The sequence below is a fragment of the Rhinolophus ferrumequinum genome, chromosome 14 (genome assembly GCF_004115265.2).
Source record: "Rhinolophus ferrumequinum isolate MPI-CBG mRhiFer1 chromosome 14, mRhiFer1_v1.p, whole genome shotgun sequence".
NCBI lineage: Eukaryota > Metazoa > Chordata > Mammalia > Chiroptera > Rhinolophidae > Rhinolophus > Rhinolophus ferrumequinum.
The window spans coordinates 44,291,407-44,306,733 of NC_046297.1; the positions used below are offsets into that span (position 1 = coordinate 44,291,407).

The 15,327-nt window shown below is 43.2% G+C and overlaps 1 pseudogene; it reads right to left on the bottom strand.

Annotated features, from left to right (window-relative positions):
* Window positions 1-13,083: 13,083 nt before the first annotated feature.
* Window positions 13,084-13,866, bottom strand: LOC117034087 (60S ribosomal protein L7a-like; annotated as a pseudogene).
* Between the last annotated feature and the right edge of the window lie 1,461 nt (window positions 13,867-15,327).

Below are 15,327 nucleotides of genomic sequence, written 5' to 3' on the forward strand. Positions count from 1 at the left end.
GCAAGAAGGTACTAGAATGTGGGGCAACTATGGGTTACCTACAAAGCTCACAGATTTAGTAAAGTTAACAATGAAAAATAAAACTAGGCTTTTGGCTTTATCATAATAGAGTAATAGCCTTAAAAATGAGATTATAGCCTTCATGTTTTTTGTAAGTGCATTCTAAATTGTAATCTTAAGGAATTATATTTCATGCGAGATTTTTAGTTGATCAGTGGGCTCATAAATTACTTTTAGAAATCAGATGAAATTGAGGACTGCTAATTTAGTAACATGGCTATCAAGATCTGGTAGACTGAGTTAAACTTTAGGATTTCTAAGGATACATTTGAAATCAAATGATAAAATCCTACGAATCACTCACTATTTTACACTTTAATGAAACGAGATTTTTTTAAATTATAAAATATTTTCTTGATGTCTGACATATTTTCACTCAGCTTTAAAATCAGTACATAAGAACTCCACAATCCAAATTATAAATATTAAATAAACTTTTAACTTGGCCATCATGTCTCCTGCTAAATTCATGTTTATTCTGTAAGAATCAACGCAAGCATAATTTTTCTCTGAAATTTTTGTGGCTTTTCCTTGTAGGTAAAATTGGTTTTTGCCTTCTTTGTGCCCCAACTGTGCTTGTGTCCAGCTCATTGGATTCAATATTTTTAATTGCCCAATTTAGGTGAATTACCTACAAAAATAAAGAAACGAGTGTCTAAGACTATAACTGTTAAATATTGTGGCAGCCTCTAAAATAGCCCCCAATGATCCTGTTTCATGGTATTCACACCCTTGTATAATCCTTTCCCCGTGAATGTGAGCCGCACTTACTGACTTGTTTCTAATGAATAGAACTTGGCAAAAGTGATGAGATGTTACTTTGGAGATTAGGTTATAAGACTGGGGCTTCGTCTTAAGTGCTCTTGCTCTCTCTCTCCCTCCCCACCCCTCTCGGAGACAAGTCAACTGCCACATTGTGAGTGCCCTTATAGAGAGTTCCACATGACACGATACTGATGTCTCCAGTCAACAGTCAGCAAGGACCAGAGGCCGTGTGCGTGAGTTTGGAAACAGATACTCTCCGCCCCACCCAGATCCCCTACCCTCCTAACAAATCTTGCTATGACTGCAGCCTGAGACCCAGAAAAGATCAATACATGGTCGAGTTCATATAGCTTCATATAGTTCATATAGTAGCAAAACCAAAGCTCCTACCTTTTTTGTGCCTCTTGATTCAATTCTCTTCTGTCTCCTCGATGTCCTTAGTCTTTTCTTCTCGCTCTGTTCCCTCTCTCTTGGACAGTTCGTCCATTCTTACAGAATTGTTTGACAAGACTATTACTATGACTCCAAAATTGGTATCGCTAGTTTTGTTCTGTCATTAAAGTCGCTCTATGAATGGCCAGCTACCTCTAGGACACCTCTACTAGGAAGATCTGTGTCATCTCAAACTCAAGATTTCTTCCTGTATGCAATACGGTAGTTGTCCAAATGGTCAGATGCAAAGTATCATTTAGCTGTAAGATTCAAAGGAATCGAGGTCCTAAACTAAATTCCTCATTGTCTACTCCTTCCTCCTAAACTGATGCTCTTTTTGCAGGTGCCCTGCCCATGTTCGTGATATAACTCTCTCAGCCAGGTTCAAAATTTTGAAAAATGTTCACCCTTTTTTTTCTTCACCTCCCTTATGTATAAAACAAATTCTGTTGGTTTTTATTTTCAAATTATCTTTTTCTTCTCCTCCCTAGTTCAATCCTGTACCACATCATGTTTGGATAGTTGCAGAATCCACAACAAGTGTAATTTTTCCTGCCCCAGTCCACTTTGCATGGGTATTTCTCACACTAATTTTCCTTAAATGCTGTTTTCATATGTCCCTCCAGTAAAAGTCCATAATGAACCTCTCTGCTTCTTACAAATCAAGCCTTGACTCCTGTGCTGGCTTAAAAGGCTCTCCAGAACCTGGCCTCACCCTTGAGAGCCAGCCTTCTAATCCCTGACACCACCCTTCAGCTTCGCTCTGTCTGGTTTGCTCATGGGCCTTTGAGTTATCCATGCTGGTGTCTGCCTGTGGAGCTCAGTGCTGTCATTTTGTCTACCTAAAGTCTACCATCCGTGGTATCCCAGCTCAAGTCCAACATCCTGTTCAGATCCCCGAGGCCTGTTCCACTGTTACCAGATTTGACATCAGAAGTCTCTCTGGGCCCTTCAGGCAACTGCTTCCCACAGAACTCCCTTATTCCTATACTATGGAAGCAGAAACACATAAAATGTAAGTGCCTTTAGTCGTCCATCTTATCCTGAACACTGGTCTCCAGCCCACACTGTGCCTCCCCCTGCGACTCCTTTCCTTCTCACACCTTTCTTCTGTTCCTTGGGGAGCCTCCATTTCATGGCGAACAAACCCTTCTACATTCCCAGCCTACCTCTTCCTCTTTGCCTTAACTGAAAGTTGGCTGGCTTACAAGAACATGGCTTCCCCTGCCACAGTCTTGAGCTGAGGGGTGTTTATTCTACCCAGCCTCATACACCTCAGGATCAGGAGGCAGGGTTGGTTTTCTCCCAATTCCACAATGCTATTGCCAGACTATTACACTGAAAATAAATAAAGAGATTAATCCAGCTGGCATGCCCACCCCCTATCCATGCCTGTGTCATCTAACACCTTTCTGCCACTCTCACAATGATTTAGAGAGAGAGAGAGTGAGAGGCACCTAGTTCACTGTCTTCTTTTCCTAAATTAAAGTTTCTGTATTACAACTTCAAAACAATTTTCATTATTCTTTCTCCTTAAAGACGTACTATCATAATAAAATCCCCCTATAATCCTGTTTCTGCCTCACTCCAGTGATGACCACAATTCCCAGCTCGGCATGTATCCCTCTGAAATGGCAGTGTTGACTCTCTTTGTGAAGTGGGTGACTTTGTAGATTACCTCGGAGTACCTTAGCCTCCCAGCCTTTGACTCTGCTCAACCCCTTTACCTCCCCTAAACTGTTCTGTATTAGAGATCTTAAAGCACAGCATGGCGCCCTCTGCTCACCACAGCCTCTTTTCCCTTCCAGCTGCTTCATGCCACCCCCATACCAGCACTTCGGGTATAATCACCCAATCTTTTGTTTTTTAAGTTGAGATGAAAGTCACATAACATAATTAACCATTTTAAAGCGTACAATTCAATGGCATTTAGTGCATTCATAATGCTGTGTAAGTACTATCCAGTGCAATCTACAGATTCAAATGTAATCAATAATTTTTGTTTGTTTGTTTTGCACTAATGGAAAAACTCACCCTAAAATTCATATGGAATCTAAAGGGACCTTGAATAGCGAAAACAACCTTGAAAAAGAACAAAGTTGAAGGACTGACTTACAGTTCCTGATTTCAAAACTTACTACAAAGCCATGGTAATCAAAACAGTGTGGTATTGGTGTAGGACAGACATATAGATCCAATAGAATAGAATAGAGAGCCCAGAAATAAACCCTCACAAATATGGATGGTCAAATGATTTTTGACAAGGGGACCAAGACCATTCAATGGAGAAAGGACAGTCTTTGAACAAATGATTCTGGGAAAAACTATATCCACATGCAAAAGAATGAAGTTGGACCTGTACTTTATACCATATACAAAAATTAAACGGATCAAAGATGTAAATTTAAGACCTAAAACAAAAAAACTCTTACCAAATAAATGGAAAATCTTCATGACATTGGATTTGGTAATGATATCTTGGATATGACCAAACGCACAGCAGCAAAAGAAAAAAAACAAATTAGACTTTATGAAAATTTAAAAGTTTCTAAGAAATTTTCATAGACTGTCTTTATATTACAGTTATTTGTAGGTATATCTTGTGGACATATATGTTCTGTCTTCAGAACCCAACACAATATTTATTAAATTGAATAGATTTTTTTTTTTGACCAGAAATTTGGGTCTTAAATCTCATAACTGAAATACATCATAAAGTCATTCCAAGTACACTCTCCCTATGGTAGTTCCTTTATTTATGTGGTAATATCCAGACTGGGGATTTAGCACCCTTGTCACCCACAGCTGTCTGGAAGCTATAGCTGCACAAGGTAATAGCGATAATGTGACTTCTAGGGATGGGTAATGGCGTTGGTGGGGGTAGGGATACTCGGAACCGACTGGACCAAGGGTAAGCACACGGCTGACCCAGGAGGAATCAATCACTTGTTCAGAAAAAAGTGTGGCTCCAGTACTCGCAGAGGAGCCAGGCTAGTTCCTTCCTCTCTAGAATATCAGTGTGTGTTGCCAATTAAGGGTGGGTGCTGGAGCTTAGAGGTCATGGTGTAGGTGCTGGATGAACAGCCATGTTGTGCCTCGTGCAAAATGAACGAGCAGAGGAAGGCATGAAAAATGGAAGAAAGGCTAGAGCTGGCTCAGAAGCAGAGACACAGACACAGGGAAGAGCCACCCTGTTCCTGAGGGCTCCCAGGCCTCTGGCCAATCAGAATGAGGCCCAGCAACACTTAGTGTTCTGTCCTTGAGTCCTGTGAGATCCCGGTAACCTCCCAGTGAGAACCCCTTTATACCTCAGTAGACTGTTTCTTACAGTTACATGCATCCTGACTGCAAAAAGGAAATTGTTTTGCTGAATCATAACTCCAGCCTGTAATGTATTCAGTCACCCAAATTTATATCTCATCTTTGGCCCTCCCTTACTAGCTGATTATGATTTTGGGCAATTTTCTTGTTCACTCCATGTTTCGGTTTCTTTAATACATAAAATGCCATAATTCCATAGGGTGCTTTACCACTTACTAATCACTTTCCATACATTATTGCATGTGACTTTTTAAAACGTTCTTAGAATACAGGCGAATAATTTTTATTCACCTTTTACAAACTTCCCCAAGATTTCACAGTTAAGTACTAGCGAAAATCGGATTCAAACACCAGTCTTCTAATTTTTATCTGCTCAAGTCACCATCGACTCTACCTCAGAGAACATAAATATATTTTTTAAGGGTGATAAATTGCAAATTGACTGATTGAATAAACTCTAGGATCTCCTTCATGAGAATTTTTGGTGGAAGACTTTCAAGTCATTAAAGGTATTACATTTTACATTTTATGAATTCTGCTTCAAAATACGTTGATACTCAGTTTAATAGTTGGACCGTTAGATTAGAGATCCAGTGTTATAATAACGTGCTATGTTTCTAAAAATGTGCATAATACGTCTGTGGCCTGCACTTCATGAAGGATTCCAGCTGCCACCTGGAAGTTTAATTCAGGACTATGGGCTCAAGATCTTGTCTAGACCCACGGGCAATACCTGGTACTTCTCCGCCTTAAAATATGCTAGCTCAGGTCACAAAGAACTTTTGATACTAGGATGATACCACATCGTCCAGTTCCCCACGGCTTCTTCACACTGTCCCCAAGACCAATGACACAGCCCGACCAGGTCCCACCACAAGAGCTTTCTTCCTCTGGTTCCTTCCTGCCAGGGCTGCTCTTGGGCTGATTCCGCTCAGAGCATGCAGCCCCCTCCATGGTGGCTCAGGGCAGGCTGATCTTTGCTGCTCCTCAGAGCTGTCCTGCACTGTTCCGTGCCGAGCACTGCTGAGTCACCACACTTACCTCCCAGTTGCCACCACCAGACCACATGGCTTCTTTCTCAATTCATCCCGAAAGAGAACATATTGTGCAAACAAGGTACAAGCACAAGAACACAGCCCCCTTTTCCTCCCTCACACCAAAAGCACACTAGGGGCTCCTTACGTAATTTAGGGGTCAACCAACACAGCACGATGTAATTACACCTGTGTGAAATAGAGATGGAAGGAGAAACCAGGCTGGGGCTGGTACACTGCTGAAAGGGCTGAGCCGCAGTTGGACCTGTTCAGTACAGCTCAGAGAGAAGCCCTGATGTGTGGGTTGGAAGTGATCATAACGTTAAGTTCTTTTGCTATAATGATGATAGCTACCATGATAGTGACATATAATAATGTTAGAAACACTGACATCTTTCCCATACACCACGCCTCATGTTAGTTACTTTATGTGCATTGTGTATACAAAACATGTAAAGCCTTTAGCGCAGTGCCTGGCACGAAGTAAGTGCTCAGTGAGTGACAGGTACTGTAGTAGTAGCATCTTCTGTATCCTCCTCTTTGCTAATCCTTTGCTCTCCCATCGGTCGTTCCTTCAGGAAACCTCTACTGTGCATGTACCAAGCACTATGTTAGGGCCTGGGGACACTCAGCAGAATAGGCCCGTGCTCTTTCAGACATGGGTTTCCACCCCGCTAACCACTATCTTTCTGGGTGATGGTGGGCATGCTCCTTAAGCCTTCTGAGTTCAACCATTAGATGAGTCATTCAACTGTTAGGAGAACACGATTATTTCTGTGTCATAGGATTGTCGACAGGACTAGACATATGCAGAGGGGTTAGCCCAGCATGCTACTCACACAGGAGAAGCTTCTAATATCATCTTAGCATCATTTAACATGGAATGTATATATATCATGCTTTAAAAATAATCCCTTGTCACGCTCACACAGTGATCAGTACTAGAAGCTGGGCTTCAAACCCTAGTTACCTAGTTAGGCCATATGATGGGCCAATGAATTCAAAGGTTGAAATCAAGATTCCTCTGAGACACACTGGTGTGTATAGATTCCGCATCTCCCCTGGACAGATGAAGCATCGATACACACGGGAGATTTTTTTTTTCCTTAAGATTTTTATTGGGGAAGGGGAACAGGATTTTATTGGGGAACAGTGTGTACTTCCAGGCCTTTTTCTCCAAGTCAAGTTGTTTTCCTTTCAATCTTAGTTGTGGAGGGCGCAGCTCAGGTCCAGGTCCAGTTGCCGTTTTCTAGTTGCAGGGGGCGCAGCCCACCATCCTTTTTGGGAGTTGAACCGGCAACCTTGTGGTTGAGAGGATGCGCTCCAACAAACTGAGCCATCTGGGAGGCAGCTCAGCTCAAGGTGCCGTGTTCAATTAGTTGCAGGGGGCGGAACCCACCATCCCTTGCTGGACTCGAGGAGTTGAACCCAGTAACCTTGTGGTTGAGAGCCCATTGGCCCATGTGGGAATCGAACCGGCAGCCTTCGGAGTTAGGAGCATGGAGCTCTAACCGCCTGAGCCACCGGTCTGGCCCCACACGGGAGATTTTTAAGAACATAAGAATCTAACTCAAGCGTAAATTCGAATCCTTTAGAAATCTTCAGACATTTGGCATGACATGAAGTTAAATACAACAGCATCTCTGTTACTTCCGTGATATTTCTGATAAAAAAGTGAAGCTGTAGAGCCAAGCCTCAAAAAACAGTCCTGAAAAGACATTTTTCTTTGTTGATTACCATCCAGAGATAACATTTTTGGAAACTTTGAACAGAATCAGTTTGCAGGGATGAAACCCTTGCTTCCCCAACCCCCCCCCAAACGTTCCACATCTTGTACTCTGAGAACATTAAAATCTTTGAATCTGAGCGATTTGCTGTCTCAACAAGGAAACTAAAATCAAAAGTAATTTAGGGAAAAACTCTCTGACCTCTTTGTACTCCCTCTTCAGAAAATTTTTATATGCTTGTTTATTTTCTTAATGTCTCTTGGTTATGTTTTTTTCTTGTTTTGATTTCATATATGAAATGTTTCATCTGTGTATTCATTTTCTGGATTTATTCCCTAGAATTTTAAGAAAGAGACAGTTTAAAGTGCTTCTCAAACTTTTTTTTCTTTAGTCCACAGTAAGAAATATATTTTACATTTCAATCTAAATACACATATATTTACATATAGTAACGCTGACATCTTTCCTATATACCAAACCTCATGTTAATTATTTTATGTACGTTATATATACAAAACGTAAAGCTTTTAACACAGTGCCTAGCATGCACTATGATTTTTTTAAAATTCTATTCTTAAAAATTCTATTCTATCTTAAATACAAAAAATTGAACCAGAGGTCCAGGAGATGTGGGGGTGGGGTGAATAATAGGTGGAGCACAGGGACCTTGGGGTCAGTGAGACTATTCTGTATGATCCTGTAATGATGGACACATGACATGCATTTATCAAAACCCATAGAATGTACAATGTAAAGAGTGAACCTTAACATAAACTATGGACTTCAGTTAATATTCATGTATCAGTATCAGTTCATCAATGTAACAAATGTACCTTCTGTGCAATGTTTGCACTAACTTAAAACTACACTAAAAAATTAACTTTATTAAAAAATATTTTTAAAAAGTAAAATAAAAATTGAAGTTAGTTGTAACTTATAAACTTGAATTTACTACCCACGAAAGGCTCACACTCCACAATTTGAAAACTTCTGGTGTCCTTCTAACTAGCTCGATAGAGCCTGGCCTTAGACAAGCCACATTGATACGTACCGTGTCTCAACTTTCTCATCTGAAAAATGGGTGTTTAATCAGATAAATGTCAAGATACTTTCCAGCTCCAAAATATTATAAGTATAAATTCTAATTTTTAAATGTCTTAGAATGAAAGAAAAGTCATTAAGCATGAATTGTAAATTATATATACGTGATTTAGGCCACCTTTATTTTTATAGGCATTTAATGGGCACTTATTTTATCCCTCCTATTTAATAAAATTAAAAGTATGATTTCTAAACAGTATGGAGGTATCTCAAAAATCTGAAAATGGAACTACCCTATGATCCAGTAATTCCACTCCTAGGTATCTATCCAGAGAAATCCAAAACTCCAATTCAAAAATCTTTATGCACTCCTATGTTTATTGCAGCACTATACACAATAGCTAAGACATGGAAACAACCAAAATGCCCATCGGTAGATGACTGTATTAAGAAACTGTGGTACATTTATACAATGGAGTATTACGCAGCCATAAAGAAGAAAGAAATCTTACCATTTGCAACAACATGGATGGACCTAGAGAACATTATGTTAAGTGAAATAAGTCAGAGAAAGATAAATACCATATGATCTCACTTATATGCGGAATCTAAAGAAAAGAATAAGTGAATGAACTAATCAGAAACAGTTTTGGAGACAAAGAGGAAAAACAGGGTTGCTAGATGGGCGGGGGGGTGGGGGTAAAGGGGAAAGTGAGGGGATTAGAAAACAATCAGTAACCACAAGATGGGCACAGGGTTTGAAAATTAATCTGGGGAACGTAATTTAGTGGTTACCAGAGGGTAAGGGGGTTGGAGGGTGGGAGATGAGGGTAAGGGGGATCAAATATATGGTGATGGAAGGCGAACTGCCTCTGGGTGGTGAACACACAGTGTGACTTATGGATGATGTGATACAGAATTGTACACCTGAAATCTATGTAATTTTACTAACAATTGTCACCCCAATAAATAAATAAAAAAAAAAAAAGTATGGTTTCTAAGCAAAATATATACTTACATTTCTTGGTTCCTGATTCAAGATCCTTGTGGAAGACATAAACAGCATCTAGGAATGATGCAAATGATACTTCCAGTTTGGGTATTTGCCCTACTGCCATGGCCTGGCAAGAACTTACCTGAACTAAGTTCTCATTGGCTCCATTCAATGTTTGCTGGGAGCCTACTGTGTGCCAAGCCCTATACTCACCCCAGATCTTTCTTTTTTCCCTACCCCAGGACCACTGTGGGGAAGGCAGCGAACTGCGAAGAGTGTGTGTAAGCTCTGGCTCAGGCAGACCTTGGTGAATTGCAGTGCTCAGTGCTGCTTCTCAACTGCTGTTGAACCCTAGCTAAGTTATCCAACCACTCTCCTCTGTTCTTAAGTGGAAGTGGGGTGATAATACCCTACCAAATAGGACCTTCTGAGCATGAAACAGGGAATGGAGCTGTCATCTTGGTCCTGCACAGTCCTGCAAAGCAGATGAAGGTGCCCTTGGAACACCCTTCCCGATTTTCATATGCACTCTGTCCCTTCTTCACCTCACCCCACTTTCTTCAACCAACAATGTTACAGACGCTTCCCAAACACCTGGTGCTTCTCCCTACCCACTCAACTTATTTGCCTTTTATTCTAAGAACTGCTGTAAGTTGTGGAACAAATCACCTTGTGTGTTTCCGCCAAGTCCCTGGAGCAGAACCCAATTGACATTGAAATTGAGAGACAGCCTAGAGAAGGAAAAGTACGTCACAGTAAGATGGCAACACTCCAGTCTTCTAGCTTGGTTTTAGTGGGATTCTTTTAGGTTGATTGCATGACTAATAATAACACAGCATCTAAGTTATTATTTAAAGAAAGTTTATAATTCACCGGGCATGTGCTAAGCAGTTTATATAAATATTTCTAAGCCTCACAATCACCTTGAAAGGCTAGGCTTTCCCTTTTACAGATGAAGAGATTGAGTTTCAGATTCATTTATTGATTCATTCAGGGAAACAGTTTAATGATTGCTTACTATGTGACAAATATGGGATTAGACCCTGGGGATAGAAAGCTGAATAACATGTGTAGTCCTTGCCCTTAGGAAACTTATTGTCTGGTGGAGAATCTGGCAGATCAACAGACAATTGCCAAGCGGGAGTAAATTGCGATCCAGGGAAGGTAAGAAAACACAGAAGATGGCAGCTGACCTGACCAGACGGAGGTTGGCAGGGGCGTCGAGGATAGAAGCTGCAGGCCGTCTTATGCCCGTGTGATCTGAAGTCTCTCCTGTCCTTCACCCCTGCCTAGCACAACCCCCGCACTAAATGAACAAACCTAGAACAATTCCTCCAAGTCCCCATAAGTACTTTTCTGTACCTTGGACTAGCACAACTGCCCAGCGACCATGTGCATCTTCACAGGAAACTCCCAGAGAGAGAATGTACTGACACAAGGACCCGATAGTTTAGGCCCAAACCATGACACTTTCGAGAAGGAAACGAGCCCTGTTAACAGTTATGTCAGAATAACAGGTGTAAAGTAGGTGTGTCTTAGCAGCCTGGACAACAGATTTAGGCTAAATATAACCTAAAGAATACGTGTAATGAAAGAATCTTGGGCTGGAAAGTTGATCAGTGCGAAAGAGATTTGGGTCAGTATTGTTTGGTGTCCTTGGAGCCTCTCCACTAAGCAGCAGCATGGGCTCGAGCTCTGCGTCTATTTCCCTGAGCTCAGGGAGGCCCTGCCTGACAATGGGTGTGTGTGCTAGAGTGGGGCTGAAGCACTGCGCTAGCAACAATCACAGAAGTCCCTTGGGAGTGGTTACCAAGGTGAGGCGATGAGCCGGGGGATACCTGGGAAAGAGCAGCCTGGGAAAGGGAGGCCTGCCATCACGACTAGAGTCCCACTGCCTGGAGGTGGTGAGCCAAGCCCATGTCATGTCTTGCTGATGCATGACTGGTCTGAAGAAAGAGTTCATTGAATTGTTCATGGAAACAAGTGGTGCCAGAGAGGCCAAGCCTGGCGAATGACGCTGCCTCAGACACAGTGCTTGGCAGGACACCAGGCCTGTGAGGTACAGCAAAGTCCTCCCAGAAGTGCTTCTCAGAGCAGGGTTGTGCATCACAAACTGGCCACTGCAGGGACAGATGGGAGCTCACAGGTTTTGTCTGTCTGTGGTTCACTGCTGATGAACGTGTCAGAGGGTGTCTGAACTGCGGCTCAGCCTTTGGGTGAAAGGGAAAACCCAGACCCGCAGGAGTAGGAGGCACCTGAAGCAAAAGAAGCAAGGCCGTGTTCCCAGGGCTTTGTCAGCAGCTCCTGGATTCTTGCTTCCTAGACTCCACCTGCACAACCAGAGGCCTTGGTGGCCAGAAGAAGTGGCTCTAATTCTGGCTCCGTGACCGCCCAGCTGGGTAAACAAGGTCACAATGATAAAACATAATTTACTGTGTGTGTGTGTGTGTGTGTGTGTGCGCGCAGCACTACCCTGAGCAATTTGTCTTTCTTATCTCACTCTTCACAGCAACTGTAGGTACTGTTATTTCCCCCAGATTATAGCAGAGGAAACCAAGGCACAAGATAGGTAGTTTGCTGAAGGTCACACGACCAGGTAGCGATGGAGTCAGGATTTGAACCTGGCTGTGTGACTCTAGAAAATGAGCATTGGGCCACTAATCCTGAGCTGCCTCTAATTCATGAATTGTAAAATGGGCATAAATGTACCTCCTCCTTCGGAGGCTGCTGCGATATTCAGGTGGGATAATCGGGTCGCAGTGTGAGCACGGTGCCTGCACGCAAAACAGTGTCAGCTCCCGTTGGTGTGATTCGTTACGGCCTCTCTGCAGCCTTGCTATTCTTTCTGTTTCTTCTCAGCCTCCTTCAGCAAATTTTCTGCTTGAACTTCACAAGACTTTCAGCTTTCTGGGTTAGGACACGTTGTCTATTTGGCATGTGTGGAGGGGCCGGGCAGCAAAGGTCAAACACCCTGCGGGATAAATGAGGATTCTCTGCTCACCTAAACAGTATTCCAGGAATCCTTCAAGGATTGAAGTTCAAGTTTGGTCCTCTGAACGAAATTTAGAGTTCTTTTATGCCTTTGTTTAACTGTTAAAAAAAAAAAAAGAAATTCATAGCAATAACAATAACCCTCCCGGTTTTGTTTTTTGTGTGTGTGTGTGGCTCCCATGCACACACAGAAAACCAAAGAAAACAGATAAACTAAAATCACTTACATCCAAAGCTCCTGTATATAAAGAAGGAAAGCTTTTTCCTTCTTGGGCAAGGGCAGGTATGGGGGGAGGGATTTTCCACCATTCTGGTACCTCCCCTTCAATTCCAAAGCTGAGGCAAGACAGACTGAGTGACCCAAGAGAAGCCCCAGGGAAATTCCAGGTCTTGCTTCCCTGTGGACCCAGGGGGTTTTTGAGTCTCCCTCAAGGCAGGGAGCCCAGCCTCATAAAGAAGGTACCTAGGGGTTTGTGGAAGTGGGGACTCTGGGGTTCCCTTTTGATTCCTTTCCTAGTCCTTTTGGGCTCAGTCATGTATTGCCTGGTCATGAGGGAGCTGCAGGCCCAGGGACCTTATATACTTATACTTACCCACGGTGTTGTAACTGCTACAGTCATTTTTTTTTAAGGCAAATGAACTTCAACTCCAAATGCCCCATCGACACTGGCTGAAGGAGAATTTTTATTTTATGTATAGAAAACTCAATAGTGTACACTCAGCCCAACTTGGTGGCCAGTTCTTTAGCCTTTGCATTTTCCAGCTTGGCAATGAGAGCCACCGATTTGGGGCCAAGGACGCTGCCCTCCCACCCTCCCCCAGTGATGGGGATCTCAGTGCATCTGGTGATGTAATTTAATCCAGATAACTTCCAGCTTAGCCAGCGCTTCTTTGCCTTCCAGTTAAGCTGGGAGAACCTATAGGTCTTCCTGTGGACTGGACGCCCCAGCCTGGCCTTCTCCTTGATAATGCAGTAGGGAACCCCCATCTTATGGCACAGGGCAGGCAGGAAGACAACCAGCTTGGTGGAATCTACATCACATGCAGTCACTACCAGATGAGTCTTCTTGTGCTCTACCAAAGGGGTGACGGTATTAACCCCTGCTCGAGGACAGATGGCCTCTTGGTGGGGACATCCCCTTTGCTGGCAGTGTTTTTCTTAGCCTGAGCCAACAATCGCTGCTTCTTCTCTGGTCTGTACTTGTGGGCCAGTTTCAGCAAATGAGCAGCTGTCTGGCGGTACAAGACCTGAGTGAACTGGTTAATGGCAGGAGGTACTTTCAGGCATTTATAGAGAATAGCTCTTGGCCTCTGCAGCCGAATGTACCGGGGTCATTTGACAAAGTGGGTGAGGTCCCTTTGGGACTGGATGTCCTGTCCAATGCCAAAATTCTTGGGTCTTTTCTCAAATGGGATTTACCACCCTCTTGGCCTCCTGCAACTTCAGGACAGCAGGGGATGGTGCCACCTTCTTCCCCTTAGCCTTCTTTCCTTTCAGCATCTTGGGTGGCAGGAGGGGAGAGGTTAACTGCTCCAATGTCAACATTCCAGGACACTCCTGGCGCAGCTGGGTGACTGTGGGAGGGACAGAGCAGAGAGGGATGGGTCAAACGGGCTGCTGAGATAGCCCCAAGGGACCTGGGTAGAGTTGGTGCTCTTGAGGATTAAGACATGAAGAGCCCGCAAGCCAGTCGTTTGAGACTTCTCTTGCTTTTCTGGAATGGCTCTGTTCTGAGGCATGGCTGTCAGAGAATGTGAGATTTGGAGCTATGGCACAGTTTGCACGTCCAGCCATCTTTACTTCCATATTCGAGCTCTGCAATTGGCTGATAAAGCCAATTTGCCTTCCTCCAAAAATGTCCATGGAGGGGAGGAAAGGAGAAGGAACTAGGAAAGATGAAGGGAAAGGGAAAGAAAGTAAGAGACAGTGAGAAAGAGAGAGAAGAGAGAGAGAGAGAGAGAGAGAGAGAGAGAGAGAGAGAAAGAAAGAAGAACCAATACCAAGAACTCTCTTAGGACTAGTTCAGGGAAGGTTAATCGGGACCAAAACACCCCCACAAGTTTAGTTTTTAGGGCAGATAATATATTTGTGTATGAATAATCATAGCCCCACTTAGAAACGCCACAGGGAATTTTGCCTTTTCTCAGTTCCCCCATTCCCTTTCACTCTGTCCCCCTCCCATTCAGCAGAAAGCTCCAGTTTGGATTCCAAATACAATACAGGAAGTGTGATGCAGTCTACACACCACATTACATAAGCTTTCATAAAGCTGGGAGGCTGGGACTCATACTTCCTGGTCTCCAAAAGAGGAGCTTTAGGGGATCAGCAGCCCCAGGGAACTCCAGGGAGAATGTTTTGGTTTACCTGCAACTGGTGAAGAGTGGCCTGTTCTAAAAGCTTGCTTTCAGCAAGGAAAGCCTGGATTTGGCTGAGATAAGCATGGGCACCTTTGACCCTTTTGTGGCCTTCATTTGATGTTAACTTAGCTAGAAGAGAAGGGAAGAGGCTGACCTCTAAGAGACAAAGACTGTTTTCCATTGGGCTCGAGGACCCAAGATCTCTTTGTTTTGTTTTGTTTCTGACTGGAAGACAAGTAGAGCTCATTTCAGTCCTGTGAAAGGTCACCAAATACCTCACTCCCCCTTATAGTAACTGTTCTGTGAACTCGCCTCAGAGGTCAACATTCTGCTTAATACTGGTCAAAGTTTGTTGTTGTTATGTGTTTTGTTTTGTTTTGCAAGAGTGAGCAGTTTAGAGTGGTTTCCTTGGTGCTAACAACAAATCCTAGTACCTCCTGCTTCTGGCTCAATTGTCCCCAGCCCTCACAAGTAATCCAGTTGGAACATAGAGAACAGAGAGGGACTGACTCTCCTCTTCACGTGGGTGGCTCCCATTAGAGTTCTTTCCTAGATATGCCAACAACAGAGCCCAGCATCTGGGACCCTGCCATGGTGTCCCCAC